The sequence below is a fragment of the Chiloscyllium plagiosum genome, chromosome 13 (genome assembly GCF_004010195.1).
Source record: "Chiloscyllium plagiosum isolate BGI_BamShark_2017 chromosome 13, ASM401019v2, whole genome shotgun sequence".
In the NCBI taxonomy this organism is placed as follows: Eukaryota; Metazoa; Chordata; class Chondrichthyes; order Orectolobiformes; family Hemiscylliidae; genus Chiloscyllium; species Chiloscyllium plagiosum.
In genome coordinates, this window is record NC_057722.1 from 46960353 (window position 1) to 46978797 (window position 18445).

Here is an 18445-nt window from a genome sequence, read left to right on the forward strand (position 1 = left end):
ACTGCTGCTCCAACCTATCCAAGTGATCTGATGGGATTCTCAACCAAAGACACTTCCTCCAGACATAATCATCAGTAACATGGAAACTCTCCTTAAACTCCCACATCCAACAGGAAGAGCAATCATTGCTCCTTCACAATTTTCAAACCCACAGTCTTATTGCTTGAAAAATACTGCTCCAGGCTAATTTAGTACTTATGGTTTATATTTTTAAAATGTAATCAAGAGACAGATCTCAAAAAAAAGTAACCGACTCTACTCACTATTGTAGATTTACAGCAAGGTTACACTGAAAAACTATGCACTTATTTGGTCCTGTGGTTGTGAGCTCTCCCACACAGGTTCCTCCAAGGTCAGCTGTGAACTTTGCTGTTGTTAACTTTTCCTAGATGCACTTCAATATCCAGAGGTATTTGAACACAAACAGCAAAGGCTGTAACTGTGCAGATTCACTGTTGTGTCAGACAGCAGAATAGGTTTCTTTCTCTGACCATGTGGTCGCTGCCTTTGTCTGACATCCTCCTTTTAAATGTGCCATTGTTTTGATCTTTTTCCCCCAAAGTTCTAAAACAATGCAACAGCATATTATAAAACAGTAATTGCTGTTCCTGGAATTTGAGGAAATCAACTCCAACACCTAAAATATCTCAAAAAAGCGGGAGCTCTTTCAGCCACAATTTTTCCCCGTCCTCCATCTTGGATTACCTAGAATCCTATTTGTTTGAAACATGTGCAGTGGGTTTGCTGTGTAAGCTGCTAGCACATGCTATTGGTGTGACATTGTTGTAGCACAATGTGGTGCAGTGACATGACTATAGTTCTGACCTGTTCAGTGTTCCCAACTGTATCAAGTTGCCAACTGCTCCCTCTGTGCAAGAAAGCCAATGCTTGCCACTGAGGCCATCTGCACTATCTGACACTCTTAATCACCAGCTGAGACCTATTATTCGGCTGGTTGACACTCCACTCACACCATTTGTGTGATCTTTTGGTCCCCCTAATTGGTGCACTCTTCACTTCACCTGACAAAGGAGCACTTCACCTGAAAACTTGTGATTTCAAATAAACCTTTGGACTATAATCTTGTTCACTCCAGTTCAACACCAGCATTTCCACTGGGCCACTGAGGCTGGCAGCCTTTGAGTAAGTACAAATGAATGGGCACTAAGTAATAAGTTAAAAGCTGTAAGATGCATCCTGTATAGATACAAGATATATGTGTGACCCTGTCAGCAAAATGACCTGGCAAGAGTAGGCATATCATAAATGTCTGCACGCTAATGGGAACTCCCGTAGGGTTGAAGTGGATTTTGAATTGATCTAAAAGCCATGATAATGTTCTGAGGAAGTGTCACTGGACCCAAAATGTTAACTCTGATTTCTCTGCACAGATGCTGCCAGACCTGCTGAGCTTTTCCAACAACTTTTGTTTTGTTTCTGATTTACAGCATCTGCAGTTCTTTTAGTTTTTATGATAATGTGGTGGTTTGGTGATAGCCTCTTGCACAAAGAGCACAGTGATTCAGGAGCAAGCTGGGATACTGTTGTGAAGCTAGAGTTGGACGAAAACATAGAGAAGCAAGCAGTGTGCTGCTGCCATCAGGTACCTGCTCTGACTTTCATGTCAGCAATTGGCACCATCTAGTTTCGTGGGAAAGAAGAGGACAATTGGGGGATGCATAGAAACGAGGTGAGATTAGCTAATGAGATGTAAATTCAAGGAGATAAGGCAAATGCCACTCTTTAGTGAGATTCACAGCTCACTATTTAAACCCAGGGGATTGTAGCCAAATCCGACTCAGTCATCACCCAGTTTCCAGACAGTGAACCTTCAACTGGGTTTGCTGGACACCAATTAGTAGGGCCTTGCTTTCTGACCAAAGATTTGTATTAGACATGAAATATTAATTCTATTTCTCTCTCCACAAATGCTACAGATCTGTTGAGTTTCAGCAGCACTTTCTGTGTTTGTTTCAAATTTCCAGCATCTCTGGTATTTTGCTTTCATCTAAATGATCAAATTCCTCCTTTTCTGACACCTTCAAGTAGACAGAGAAGCAGTGAAAAATCTCAGTTTGAAATGATTTAGATAAACAAATGGTGGAAGAATTAATTGACAACATTGGATGTTTAGGTCTTTTCTTTACAATGTACCACACTTAACCCAGACATCCTTTTTTTACAATGTTTTTGCAAAGTTAACTCACTTAGAATTTGTGGCTTACATTTTGGGACTCTGCAGCTTGCTGGCTTTTAGAACAATGTGACATTAGTTTTAAGCAGCTATTACCTTTCAACTAACCTTTACTACATTTGTCATTAACTGTCAGGAACAACAAGACTGGCCATTGTAAATCATTCTTTCTTGTATGTATTGATTTCATTTCAAATATCGAGGCAGAAAAGTGAGTAGCACAATGTTGTTTGCACCTTGCTTGCAATATTTCATTCCTTGAATTGAGTCCTTATATTTCACACAACATAAGCTGCATATTTTATTAATTGTTAAGTAGATACCTTTCTAAAAACAAATTGCTTGGCTAATGAAGAATGGATGACACAATAGACAATCATAGAACACCATGGGTTGATATGTAGTGTGTAGCAGTAATTGGTGGGTAGTGCATAAATTCTTCTATCTGATATAGTTGGCATGCAGTTGGAGCTATTTTTATGTCTGAGCCTCATTTCTTGAATAGCTGTCAACATCAAGCATGTTTCTTACAGCTGGCTCATCGATGCACGAGGACAGGATATCTGGTAATGTGGCTGAATTTCGATGAACCTGCAGCAGGGTGTTAAAGGGAAGAGGTGGAAATGTAAGGAGTGAAAAGGGACAGAAACTTTGGCAGGAAAATGACAGTTCCTTTTTCATTCTCCCCTATTGGCCTGGATTTTGTAGTCAGTGACAAATGCATGCCATTCACTCTTCATTGTAATCACAGCTATCCTCAGACCCTTCACGAGCATTTTCTTGGCAACCAATGGTAGCTGTTCTGTGCGGTTCCCTATTTCTATGCAGTTCCCTCTAAGGGATTTGGAATCTGCATGAACAGTGCAAACAAACTCAACCTGATCAAAGAATCCTAACTGATGAATCCTTACTGCAGGTGGATTTTTAATTCCAAAATAAGAAAGTTTAGGTCAGGTGGGAAGTTGCAACATTGAAAATCTGAATTCCAAATCCAATCCATTCACCTTCAGATTCAACAGAAGTGAGACAGCAGGGAAGTGCAGCCAACTGCCCCAAGAGAGATGTTAATAATATTATAGAGTCGCTCCAATTAAATCTAAATGGCCAATCTAGTAAGTTGAGATCCACTGGATCCAAGAGGTAAATGTTACCTGCTGAATTGAGTTTCTGCCTTGTCATAGTCTAGAAGACCCTGCATCCTCCAACCAGCTCTAAAGGATTCTGAGCTGTCTTTAAGACCTATAATATAATTCGCTGCAGTGTCCAAGTACTTGTCCATTCCCAAGCCTTCAAACCTCCACTACCCAATCACCAATTCTTCAAAGTTAAAAATCACACAACACCAGGTTATAGTCCAACCGGTTTATTTGGAAGCACTAGCTTTTGGAGCACTGCTTCTTCATCAGTTAAAGCTGTTGAACTATAACCTGGTGTTGTGTGATTTTTAACTTTGTAAATGCCGGTCCAACACCAACATCTCCAAATCAGGACCAATTCTTCAGATTCTGAATCTCCAATTCCCCTGGCCTGGTATTAGAGTCTATTCCTACCAGACTGGACACTAACTCCCAAATAGGGGCTCCTCACCCCAGGTGGAACATTCCCATGAGCATCCGATTCCTTAGGCTACTGATCTCCCATCACACACACTGTGATCAGACCTGTACCCTCCTTGGATTGAATCCCTCTCATCCCCAGGATCGGCAGTAAAACTGACCTCGGGCCGTGCTGCTGGAAGCCAAAGTAAAATTCTACACAATGCAGGGGAAAGCAGACTTCCAGATTTCACTTTCACCGTACAGCTCCTGATCAAAATGTTAAAATCTGACTCTCACACCACTGCTGCACCGCGCCCCTCCCCCATTGCCCCCACTTGTTCCTGCAGAGTCTTCATGCAGAAAGAGTAAATTAGAAAACTTATTTAACTATTAAATCACACATGGGAAGTGAAATACAGTGAAAGGAATGAAATGAGATCAATAAAAGAGACAGTGGGAAAGAATTGTAAATGCATTTTAATTTACTTTTAACCACCAAAGGGAGCTAAAATCTGAAAGAAAGATATCCCATTTTTGTAAAAGCAAATTTTCAGTGCCTGAAGCTGAGAGATTGTTTGGAGATAATTAAAAATTAATTCATTATCAAAACTTACATTATACTTGGTCAAGCTCAGACATTTTAAATATAGCAATGTGTTGAAATGTTGAATCTTTTGTTGGGAAGCTAGTTTACTGGAACCTCTGAAGGAGCTGTGATATCAGGCTGCAATTTTCTGATTTCCCGTTTTAATTGTGTGTGAATTCTGATAGCTCCTTTCTGGTTCACTTCTTAATACTGTACCCTGTGACTGCAAGCCTCTCTGTAATTACTGTCACAAATTCCAGGCCATCGAGTTTAAAACTAACAGAGTATACCAAATCGGTTTGTACAGGGCTGGCTAAGCTAATTTTCTTTTACCCACGATAGTAAAAGACCATGTAGTATTTTATATATATTCAACTAATATCCACCTCGATTCTGTAATTCTTATTTTCTGTAAAATACGTGTTTGAAAACTTTACCATATTAATTTATCATGTGATGAAAATTGCCATATTTGTTTATTAAATTCTTTTGATTATAGACTGCCTCAGGTTTTGAAAGAGAATTAATTGACGACATAGTTCGGGATTTACGAGGGTGAAATATCATGATGCCACATATCTCTCATCTTACTGCATACAGACTTTGTGGATTGAAGAACTTAATTGGCTGTCATCTTCTGCCCATTGTTCTTTGCTTTCTCACTGTCCTCCTTTACATCCACAATAGTGATAGGTCATGGAGAATGCTATGTCTTTTCCAGAGTTGTTCTGAAAATGGGTTTGTCTGCTGAATTTTATCGTCAAAGAGTTCCATTTCAAGTCTGTTCTATATAATAATCACACTGAGTGGGAAAGATCCAATAATAGATCATTTTCCCATTTTGTGCATGAACTATATTTCCTTGCTTTTCAATGAGATCAGTTAAAATCAGCTATAGAGTACTTAAGTATGTAAAATCAAACAAGAGGACAGTGGAGGTAGTGTGCTGAAATGAACTGGCTGGCAGATGGAAAACAAAGAGTAGGAATAAACATTATTTTTCCAGATGGCAGGTGACTAGTGGGACTGCCTGGCAATCAGTACCAGGACCACAGCTAATTGCAGAGATGTTTTGGTGTGATTGGGTAAGTTGATTGAGTGGGCAAGTGCATGCAGTGCAAGGTACAATGGGGATAAATGTGCGGTTATCCACAATGGTAGCAATGACAGGAAGGCAGATCATTATCTGAATAGTGAAAGACTGTTTGTACAACAATCGCTGAAAGTAGTCATATAGCTACAGCAGGTAGTGAAGAAGGCAATTGGATGTTGGTCTTCATAGTGAGAGAATCTGAGTACAGGAGCAGGGATGATTTGCTGCAATTATACAGGCCTTGGTGAAATAATATCTGGGGCACTATGTGTCATTTTAGTCTCCTTATCTGAAAAAAGGTGTTCTGCCTACAAAGGAGTACAATAAAGATTTGCCAGAATGATTCTTGGGATGGCAGGACTGAGGTTTAAAGAGAGACTGGATCAGTTGGGACTATATTCACAGGAGTTTATAAAAGTGAGGGGAATGGGAACTCATGGAAATTTGTAAAGAAAAATCTAAACAAACTTGACAGGGTAAATGCAGGAAGGATGGTCCAAATGACCAGGGTGTCCATAACCAGGGTCACAGTTTAAAGATAGGCTATTCAGGTCTGAGATGACAAGAATTTCTTCACCAAGAGTGGTGAATATATGGAATTTTCTTCCATGGAAAAAAGTTAAGGCCAAAGCATTGAATGATTTCAAGGAGTTATATATAGCTCTACATATACTATAAATATTATACGTATATGTAGTGCTAAAGGGATCAAATGGTATGGGAAATATGGTACTAAGTTGATGATCAGCCGTGATCATATTGACTAGTTAAGCAGGCCCAAAGGGTTTACTTCTGCTCATGTTTTCCATATTTCTACTCATCATTTGCTGTGTTAAAATACAGACTTTATTTTGACATTTTATCAGGAAGGCTTATGCCCGAAACGTCAATTCTTCTGCTCCTTGGATGGTGCCTGACCTGCTGCGCTTTTCCAGCAACACATTTTTCAGCTCTGATCTCCAGCATCTGCAGTCCTCACTTTCTTCTAAGGGGCAAGTAAACTTTGAAACCTGGATTGCTTCCATAAAGAGGAAACCAATGCAGCTCAACTGAACGATGATAAAGAAATTGCTCAGTATGGAAAGGAATAGCTTCAGCTGATAAAGACATTTTTGAGCTGAAAACTACAAGCGAAGTAATATTATGAACTATCTTTCTAATTATTTGCCTAGAATATGAAAAATGTAAATATTCAAAATTAGGAAAAATGTTTTGTGGGTGGAAAGTTTCAATGAGATATGAATATTGATTTTGTGAACAAAGGTCAAAATGAATTGAAGGTTTGAAACAATATTTATTGAGAGGGAGGATGATTACATGACTGTTGCAAGGTTGTCTATGAGGAAGATTTCTACAGAGACAATATTCTATAACTACCTTTGAACCATTTTTATTGACAGGCTAGTTAGCCTTTAGGTGGAGGACAAATAACTTTGCTATTTTAAGTAGCGCTCTAAGTTCTTGTGCTTCCATGTTATATTTATATGGTTATTTATAAACCATCTGTTTGACAAAAGGTTGTTAATGTTGAAGTTCTTTAGTATATTTATCATCAGAGTTTAATGTCCAAAGTACAAACTTGCTGTTTGAAGCTACAGTTTGCACATTTCAGCAACATGTAGCTGTGAAAGATATTTTCTCCCACCACAAATACTTCATTACTCAATACCCACTTCACTAACTTATTTTAGTTTCAGCATCTTTTCAGTGTAAACTTCCATCCATACTGCATACACATTATGGTACTAACAGCAAGATTCCAGATTCTTTATAATTTTTCTGAACTGGCTGATCTCAGAATGGATTAAGAGTGGGAATATCTGATTGTTTTCACATCCTCATGCTCGAGAGAGAAAAATTCTTGTTGTTTCCCCACCTCCTCACTCTCCTATCACCATCATTGTGGTAAGGTTTGTTTATGGAATTTCTGAAAACAAGACCAAGAGCAACAATGGGAGATTGTTGGCCTACTGTAAAGGCATTTCCTTTATTTTAGTTTCAATTGCTGGATTCTGGATCAGGTATTTAATTACATCAGCAATTCATGTGCCTCAACTTGGCACATCAAGGCCATCTGAGAGTTGGGGGTGGTCGGGTTGTGAAAAGGGCCAAATGCAGGCGAATGGGACAGACTAATTTAGGATATCAGGTCAGCATGTACAAGTTGGACCGAAGGGTCTGTTTCCATGCTGTACATCTCAATGACTCAAAAGAAGATCCTCATCATTGTCTCAAATGTACAAGACTAATGATACTATTTCATCTGGTCCTGGACACCCACAAGGGAAACAACTTATCTTTATCTATTCTGTCAAGACTTCTAAGTATTTTGTATGTTTCAATATTGTCACCTTTCACTCTTCTACAACCTAATGGGTACAGGCCCAATCGACTTGACCAATCATTGTAAATCCTTGCATACCTGATATCAGCCTTATGAAATCTTCTCTGGACTGCCCTAATGGTGGTAGGTAATAGGCCCACAACTTTACAGTATTCCAGCTGTAGGCTGGCTAATGCCTAGTGTAGTTTCAGCCAAACTGTCCTATCTGCTTCATTTCTTTAAAATAAAGACCAACAATTCAATTTGCATTCCCTATTATCCATTGAAGCCCGATGCTGGCTTTTTGTGATTCATGGGTGAGGACTCCCAAGTCCTTGTTCTGTAGCTTTCTGCAATCTTTGTCCATTCAAATAACATTCACCTTCTATTATCCCTGTAAAAAAAGTGCATAACTTCACATTTCCCCACATTGTATTCCATCTGGGAAGTTTTTGCCTTCTCATTTAACCATTCATTTTTATCATCCAGGTGATTGGTGTATATTGTAAATAATTGTGGCTTCTGCACTGTTCCCTGTAACCACTCATTACAGGTTGCCAATCTCAAAATGCATCCCCTCACCCCAACTCAGTCACCTACAAGTTACCTAATCTTCACTAATATACACCAACACAGTGGACTCTGAACTTTAAACAGCCTAATGATTTCCTGTTGGCAGGCATTGGAAAATCTCTTTGTAAGACATAGGAGTAGAAGTAAAGCCATTCAGCCCTTCCAGTCCACCATTTAATCATGGCTGACAGGCATTTCAACTCCACTTACCTGCACACTCCCCATAGCCTTCCTTATGAGATCAAGAATTTATTATTAATCTCTGCCTTGAAGACATTTAACATCTGGCCTCCATGGCAATGAATTCCATAGGCCCACCACTCTCTGGGTGGAAGAAATGTCTCATTTCCATGCTCATCAATTTTTATACCTTTTAGCTTTCCTAGCACACTCTTTTATAACGTGGCTACAATACTCAACTCTGCCCCAGACTCTCCTTAATTGTTGGGATATTATTCATGTCTTCCACCATGAAGACTTACAAAGTACTAAGTTCTTCAGCTATTTCCTGATCTCCCACACTAGCCTTCCAGCATCAATTTGGAGCAGCCCAATGTTGACTTTGCCTCTCATTTGTTTCTTATGTATTGAAAAACTTTGGCTAGCCTACCTTCATATTTGATCTTCTCCTTCCTTATTTCTCTTCATTATCCTGTTTGTTTTTGTAGTCTTCCCATTCTTCTGATTTCCGTGCTCTTGACCACTTTAAAGGCTCTTTTTCTAATGATACATTTCCTGACTTCCTTTGTCAGCCATGGCGGTCTAACCCCTCCCCGGGTAGTCTTTTTTTCTTTGGGATGTACCTCTGCAGTGTGTCCTCAATTACACCCAGAAACGCCTGCTGTTATTCCTGTCTTCCCCGCTAGGCTTTCAGTCAATTTTAGTCAGTTCCTCTCTCATGCCCCTGTAATTACCTTGATTTAACTGTAACACCATTACATCAAATCTTGCCTTCTCACTTTCAAACTGCAGACTCAACTCAACCATCTTATGATTGCTGCCTCACATGTGTTCCTTTACTTTAAAATCTTTTGTAAAGTCTGGCTCATTACATAGCACTTGAACACCCTGCAACCACGTCCCTGTGATGCCTATCACATCAACCACACTACCATTTCGTACATGTTCGTTATTAATTCAACCGCAATTAATTCCATCTCAATTACATTCTCTATGAGTGAACAATACATGCTTTCAGACTCCTGACTGCACATACAGGGTTACAGCAGATAATGTACTATTGTTGCTGGGTTTTGAAATAGTTACTGCTCCAACCTCCTTGTGGGGATACACAATAATTGAGATCAAGTGGCAGCATAGTGCAGAGGAAGGGAGGCTGAAGTGTAATGAGCAGTCAAGGATTTAGAAAAAGAGAGTCATAGAGATGTACAGCACGAAAACAGACACTTTGGTGCAACCGGTCCATGCCAACCAGATATCCCAACCCCTCTAAACCCTTCCTACTCACATACCCATCCAGACACCATTCAAATGTTGGAGTTGTCCCAGACTCCAGCATTTCCTCTGGCAACTCATTCCATATACACACACCATTTTTTTCATGAAAATGTTGTCCCTTCGGTCCCTTTTAAACATTTCTCCCTCACCCTAGACCGATGCCCCCTAGTTTTGAACTCCCCTACCTTAAGAAAAGACCTTGTCTATTTACCCTGTCCATGCCCCTCATGATTTCATAAATCTCTATAAAAGGTCACCATGGACAAAGCTGGAAGTCTGTTAAGGGAGGGGAGGTAATGTGTCTGGCCAAGGGAGGCAGACTAACTGGAGAAAGGTGGTTTGCAGGAAGTTAGTACCTGTTTAGGTGCCTCTTCATTATGGTGCCAGAATCTCAGAACACAAGGTAATGCTGCTCAAGACTTTCCTGCCTGCCCACTTTGTTCCAGTCCTATACTTATTCCCTCACTTTATTTCTGATGCACTGATAAGTCAGTGGCTACTCTCACACTGAACTGAAAACACTGCTCAACTTTATTTCTAACTTCAACCCATTTCTCACCTGCAACTGTCCATTTCAGACTTTTCCCTTCACTCAATTATCCCCTTCTTGGGAATAGGCTATCAACTAAAATTCATGACAAACACATTTACTTCCATAAGCACATCCTTACACCATACTTTAAAGATTTAATTTCATTCCTCCAGTTTCTCCACCTTGGTTGTATCTTCTGACAATATAACCATCCACAGTAGAACTTTCAACCTCGCAGCCTTTTTATTCTCAACTAAGAACTCCCCCATCAATGCTCGCCATCCCATTTTACATTATTCTATTCACCCCTTCATCCAGGATAATGGCATTCCTGTTGCACTTACACTCTACATTCCTGCTTCCAAATTTAACAAATTTTACCATTTCTACCACAAATAGCATGTTGTCACTATAAAACATTTGCCTCTTCGCTATTTGCATGACTTGCAATGCAAGCACATGCAACATTTGTACTTTAGCTCCTTCCTTTCCACAATGCAAGGCCAGGTGAAACAGAATTTTACTCTATTCTTTCAAAGTAATCTACTGTACTGAAATGATCATTTGCAGCTTCTTCTGCACTGAGACCAGATGAGCCACATTATAGCCTTTATAGAAGTGTCCAAAGATGTGAACTTACATGCATTGGCCTCAACCACTTTTCCTCAGGCTCACCAGTCTCTGTGAAGAACATTTTTATTTCTCAGTCCTAAGCACCTGACAGGGGACATCCTTCCTATGTTTATCTCGTTTGTAAGTTTGCTCTTGGAGCCGATAGATTTGTTCTCTTCGTCGCCATGCCAGGTAACATCAGTGCGCCTCTATTGAAGCGCTGGTGTTCTATCCTACTTTCTATTTGCGTGTCTTAGTCTATTGTGGAGGGTGATAGTCACCAAATGACATGACCATGACCATCCTTACACACAGATGAAGAGGGACATCAGTTCGACTGGGACAATATAGCTGTCCTGGAACAGGCAGAATTCCTCGAGGCCTGGTATTCAAACCAGAACTCCATGAACACATTGATTTGGACCCCATTTACCAACCTCTCAGAAGAACCAGAAGTGATATAACCCACCACAACAGACCAACATATAAATAGAAAGCAGGACAGAACATCAGCACTTCAATGGTGGCTCAATGATTTCACCTAGCATGATGAAGAAATGTCCGAGAGAAATGTTGACCAGCTCAGTGAGCAAACTTACAACCTGAGGTCCAAATGTTCTCAAAAACCACAAATATGTATCCTATTTGGCTCTCTTGGAAGTTTATAAATTTCTATGAGAGCCACTCCTCCCACCCCATTATTCTTCTAAATTCCAGTGAATACAGAACTAACTGGTCCTGCAATCCCAGTTATCAGTATGGTAATCCTCCACAAGCAGAGCAATCTTCTTCATCTAAGGAAGCCAAAACATCACAATACTCCAGGTGTTCTCTCACCAAGGCCCTTTACAATTGCAGCATGACATTCCCTGCGCTTTACTTCCAATTTCTCAACACCATTTGCCTTCCTCACCACTGCTTGCTTCCTTTAAAAAGTGGTAGGTGTACAAAGGAGAAGTTCTCATTGCTCCTCTCCGTTTCCCAATTTATCTCCATTCAAATATTTATCAATCTTCTGATTTTTGCTACCAATGTGTATAACCTCACATTTATTCACATGAGACTTCATCTGCCAAGCATTTACCCACTCATGCAACTTGTCCAAATCCAGAAATATCTCTGCATCATCCTCACAAGGTCATCCTCCCATCCAGCATGGTGTCATCCATAAACTTCCTGCATTCTGTTTTCAATTATTGAATAAGTACTTTTCAGGAATCACAGGTCAATGAGTTGGAACAGAATCAACGTGACCAGATTTTGTTCCTTCCCAGCCTAGAGGCACTGTCGGTAATTGGTACAGCATAGTTATCACACAGCCAATGCAGAACAGATTTGGAATTGAAATTGAAAAATTTGATTATTTATTGTTTAATATCTTTATGCAAGAGCAAAACAGCTTAGGAAACAAAGAATCATAGGCAAAGCTCTGTTTACAACATATTTCAAAGTTGTAATCTGCAAATCTTTGCAGTTCTTGCACTATACATCAGTGCCCCCTGGTGGTCACTCAGTTTCAGAAAAACTATCCCAAGTTTCTTATCAAAACCTCAACCTAACCCATTCGCCACTTCATTCTCAGACAGTGCATCCTGAATCCGAAATACATGCTGGATGAAAATCCCCTTTTCCTCCTCCTCCCCCTACAATCTCCTTTTGGTACCATTTTCACTTAGTTTAAATTGGTGTCTCCTACCATCTCATCAGGTTTTTCCTCAGTCTCAGGGGCCCAGAGTGACAAATAGATCTTGTGTCTCAGTTGTAAATTTATGACTTCTTCCAATCAAATCACATTAACATGAAATATTTACACCCATCCTCAAGTAAAGAGACTAAAACTAGTTTTTCAGATCTGGTCTCACCAATAAGTCAATCATAATAACATTTTTACTTTATTAATAGCATCAGTCACAGCACAGAAACTCAAACCCTGCAGTCCCAGCAACATCCTTGTAAATCTTGACTGCATATTTAAGTTTAACAACCTCCTTCCTATAGAAGGGCGACCAGATTTTTCACAGTATTCCAAAAATGGCCTCACAGTTGTCCTGCACAGACACAGCATGACGTCCCATCCCTATCCTCAATCTTCTGGCCAATAAAGGCAAGCATGCCAAATGTCTTCTTCACCTGGTCTACCTATGACTTCACTTTCAAGGAACAATGCACCTGCACACAAGGTCTTGCTCAGCAACACTCCCCAGGGCCCTACCATTAAGTGTACAAGTCCTCCTTTGGCTTGCCTTACTGAAGTACAATATCACACATTTATCTAAATTAAACTCCATCTGCTACTCCGTGGCCCATCTGATCAAGGCCCAATTGTACTTAAATCTTCACTCTGCACTACACCACTTAATTTGGTGTCATCTGCAAGATTACGAACCATACCTCCTATACTCACATCCAAATCATTTATACAAATGACGAAAAACAGTTTATGTTAAATTCCTCTTATAAAAGATATGTTATTCACTTTCTTCATTATATGCTGTAGCTGCATACTAACTTTTTGTAATTCATGCAGAATAACTGATAACATTACCAGCAAATCTCTAGCATCACCAGTGACTAGAAATGTCACAACCACATATGCAATAGCCACAACAGATTGCAGACTGGGTATTTTCTGGTGACTGCTTACCAAAAGGTTGCCCATTTTCAAGCATGTCAAGATATTTTTCACTTTCCTCGATGAGTACAAGTCTAACAAAAATAAGTCAACATCTACAGCCCATTGAAGTAACTTCTCAATGCCATGAACATCCATTCCCCTATCACTGAAACCTGGCAAGAGTACCTATCTGCAGAATGCACTGCTGAGTTGTCATCTTTCAGCTGCACCAATGACAACTTTTTCCCAACCTAAACAGTGCAACAGACAAGGGAACAGCAATATCCCAAGTCATGCAACATCCTGACTCAAACGTCATAAAGCTGAAATTCCCTCTTGAATAACACCATTATATACCTACACCACAGACTTTAAACAGATTTTTATATTAGCTCTATGAATGATATTCACATAGCTTGGGATCAAGTTGAAAAAGAATCTTAAGGTTGAATTGTAGTAGATTTGATGCTAAACATATGCAGCCAATAGACAACAGTAATTTGAAGTTTACATAATGTTAAGCTACATAGCCAAAACATCAGAATTCAAGCTACAAATGTAGTAATTAAACTTGAATTTGAATACTGCATCCAGTTCTGATCAGCAGGAAAGTATAAAGATATTAAAATTCAGTAGTGAGGTGGCCCAAGTATAATCTCCAATTTCTGGCTGGAGTTGAATAAAGAATTGAGACTTGGACCTTGGAAGGAGCCACCTGTTCGTTCATTCAATAGAAATTTCTAAAAACGTTAAAAGCAATAGAAAAAAAATAACCATTTATCTTAAGATCACAAGATTAGTCTAAATATGAGGCACGTCAGGAAATAATTTTTCAAACCGATGTGTACATTTTCATATTAGTGGTGAAAGGTAAGTATTTGAAAACAGAGTTAATGCATGATGTTGGCAGAACACATACCTGAATGAATTAAACGGACAATCTTGCAAGATTAGTCAAATTAAAGCTAAGAGTTTTAGGATTTGAATGTGAGAACCAATATATTTGAACTTAAATTAACTAGTTTTAAGCACAAAGCAAAATATGCAGCCTATAATATTTACCTCTTGACAAAATCTTTGAATAGACATCTTAGTAGGAGCAGCATAAGTTAATGTGCAATAATTAGCCTGTGTCCCAAGGTTAAGAACAAAAAAAATGCAATTATCCAAAGTAGAAACAATCAAGTCTTGAAGAATGTGTCCAAAAATATTGGAATTTCCCAATAAGAGAAATATTTTCATATGGCATGTCAGCATGAAAACCACTAGATTGTTGGTCAACTGTATTATGTGTTGAATTGATAAATATTCCATGCATGCGCATATTTGAGAAGTGTTAATAGTATGTCTAATTGTGTTTTCAAACTACACCTAGAGATCCACACAATTATGTAAACCCAGATTAATTAGGCACAATTTGCCATTTCTGCATCTTAGCCCAGGCAATAGTTTTTTCCCCTCTTTTCTACCACCTCGGTCTCCTGTGGTGGAGTGCTGCAGAACAGCTGATATTAAACCTTTCTATAGATCATTTTTCAAAATGAGTCTATATAGTGTTGATAATGTTTTACTCAATTTTCCCTATTAGTTCATTTTCAAGTCTTAAATTTCATACATTTCAGCCCAAGGAAAAAAAAATTAAATCTCATTTAGCAATATGTCAATTTTGATCTGGATTTAATAATAAGTTACCACAAAAATAACTAAACTTCACTTCCCCAATATTAGGTTCTGCAACTCAACATAAAGTAAACCTTTGACTCATGACTGTTTCATATAGAGGGTGCCATCTGCAGTGCATGGGTAGTATGACATCAATACATAACTGCCATTTTGTAAGTCTGCTAAAGATCACTTCTCAAAATGGCAATAGTAATTTCCAAAATATTTCATCCTAGCTGAAAAATACAGATCTTTATCACACCTCTTTGCAGTACTTAATGTTATTTCAGCTCAAAAATAGCTTCAACATGCCAGAGTTATAGTTTGCATATCTTCTTTGGGCATCAAGGATTCTACACAAATCATCAGTTCCCACATGGTTGAAGGAGCACACAACTTAGCCAGAAGCACAGCTGTTAAACTGAGCTGTGGCAAAGAGCAGAACAAATTACCCAAAGAGGAAGAATGAGGAGTTATCACGTTAAGAAGGCAGCTTTCAGAAGACTATGCTTACAATGGCCCAAAACTATTTTCCTACCTCAGACCCTATCTTGTAAGTTGTTTTTCCTCATTTAACACTAAATTCTTTTCCTAAAAAGTTGGCAACTTCACAGCTTTCCACAATGCATTCCATCTATCACTTTCTTACCCATTCATATGGCATATCCCTTTACATTCTCATTTTCCCAGTTTTCCACCAACTTGGAAGTATTACTCTACCAGTAATCTTTAGTACAGCTTGTAGTAGACAAAGTCCTTTCAGTATTCAGCTAGAGCACTATTTATTCCAACTGTTGCTTCCATTAATCTAGCCTTAATTTATAATTGCACCCAATACCACAAATTCAATTCTTTGTAAAATATGCACTAAATATGCTTCTACAAGTGATTTGTTACTTCATCCATATTGATATATTTGCCCACATTTGTTACTTCATCCATATTGATATTGACATATTTGCCCACATCTGATGCTAAGCTAACTAGTCTAGTTTGTTTGTTTCCCTTCCACCTTCTTTGCACCAATGCATTAATGACTGGTACCTTTCAAAACAATACACCAACTCTAAAAATACCTTCGCTATATGATAAAGCACCATCAGTTCCAGCAGATTCATCACTTACTCCTTAAAATATCTGATTCTATTCAAGTTCCTCATTCTCAATTTAACCTATAGAAGGCCTTTGACAAGGTTCTGCACAGTGGAAGATGGAATACAACATGAGAAACTGTGAGATCATGCACTTTGGTAGGACAAAGGCATGAGATAATTTCTAAGTGGGGAGAAAATTCAAACGTCTGAAGTGCAAAGAGACTTGGAAGTTTTACCTCAGGATTCTCTCAACGTAAACTTGCAGGTTGAGCCAGTAGTTAGGAAAGCAAATGCAATGATTGCATTTATTGACAAGACTTGAATATAAAATCAGGGTTGTACTTCTGAGGCACTATAAGGCTCTGGTCAGGCCACATTTGCAGTGTTGTGTGCAGTTTTGGGCCCCAGTGTCAGGGAGGATGTACTGGCCCTGGAGTGTGTCCAGAGAAGGCTCACGAAAATAGTCCAGGAATGAAAAGCTTAACATACAAGGAACATTTGAGGACTCTGGATCTATACTTAGTGGAGTTTGGAAAGATTAGTGAGTGAATCGATTGAAAACTTACAGAATACTGAATAACCTGGACATAGTATTTGTTTGGAAGAGGTTTCCATTGGCACAACCTGAGGGTGCAGCCTTAGAATACAGAGCACGTTTAAAGAATGGAGAGGAGAAACCTCTTCAGCTGAAGTCATACTGAATTCACTACCACAAAATAGTGAATTTGGTATGCTTTCTTTATTGGTCAGAGGATGGAGTACAGGCGTTGGGAGGTCACGTTGCAGCTGTACAGGACATTGGTTAGGCCACTATTGGAATATTGCGTGCAATTCTGGTCTCCTTCCTATTGGAAAGATGTTGCGAAACTTGAAAGGATTCAGAAAAGACTTACATGGATGTTGCCAGGGTTGGAGAATTTGAGCTATAGGGACAGGCTGAGGCTGTTTTCCCTGGAGGAACGGAGGCTGAGGGGTGACCTTTATAGAGGTTTACAAAATTATGAAGGGCATGGATAAGGTAATTAGGCAAAGTCTTTTCCCTGGGGTCAGGCAGTCCAGAACTAGGATTTGGGTGAGAGGGGAAAAGATATGAGACCTAAGGGGCAACTTTTTCACAGAGTGTGGTATGGGTATGGAATGAGCTGCCAGAGAAAGTAGTGGAGACTGGTACAATTGCAACATTTATATGTATCAGAAGGATTTGGAGGGATATGGGCCGGGTGCTGGCAGGTGCGACTACATTGGGTTGGGATATCTGGTCGGCATGGACGGGTTGGACAGAAGGGTCTGTTTCCATGCTGTAGATCTCTGACTCTATAAAAGGCTGTGGAAGCCAGGTCATTGAGTGTATTTAAGACTGAGATAGATAGGTTTTTGATTGTTGAGGAGATCAAGGGTTACAAGGAAAAGGTAGGAGAATGAGGATGTGAAACTTATCAGACCAGAATCGATGAGCTGAATGGCCAAAGTTCTCTCCTGTGTCTTATGGATTTATAGAACTGTAACCAATTACATTTGAAACGTTTAGTGTTTACACCATTTAAATGGTTAAGTCCAGAATCAGATCCATCAACTTAACCTCAGCAGTCAAAACAAGGGTCTTTCAAAATGATAATCTGGCACAAAATTAAAACAATTGGTCTATGGACTCATTAAGCAAAGCATTAGCACTAATTTAAAGGCCAGCAAACAGTCTCTGCAATCAAGGGGAAACTCCCCATGGATCAGGATCAGAACTATTAACTTCTTGGATCTAGCAAATAACCAATGATCGGCTTATGTTAGAAGGTACATTTATCATTGAAACATTGATAAAACTTGAAAGGGAATATGCAGTAAATTAAATGATGTGGAATTATATAATTTGTTAGGATAGGCAAGGGTAGGCAATGCAAAATAAAAGATACAAATCATAGACAAGTCACAGCACAGGTCTAGATAATGAACACGAACAGGGGTTTTACAAATAGGGGACTGCAGATGCTGGAGATCAAATGAAAGGCTACGCCCAAAACATCAATTCTCCTGCCCCTTGAATGCTGCTTTACCTGTTGTGCTTTTCCAGCAACGCACTCGACTTTTATAAAGAGGGGCCTGGAATACAATAGCATGATAGTTCTTGTGAATAAAATATCTTGTAAATGGCTAAGCCTCACTTGGAAGTAT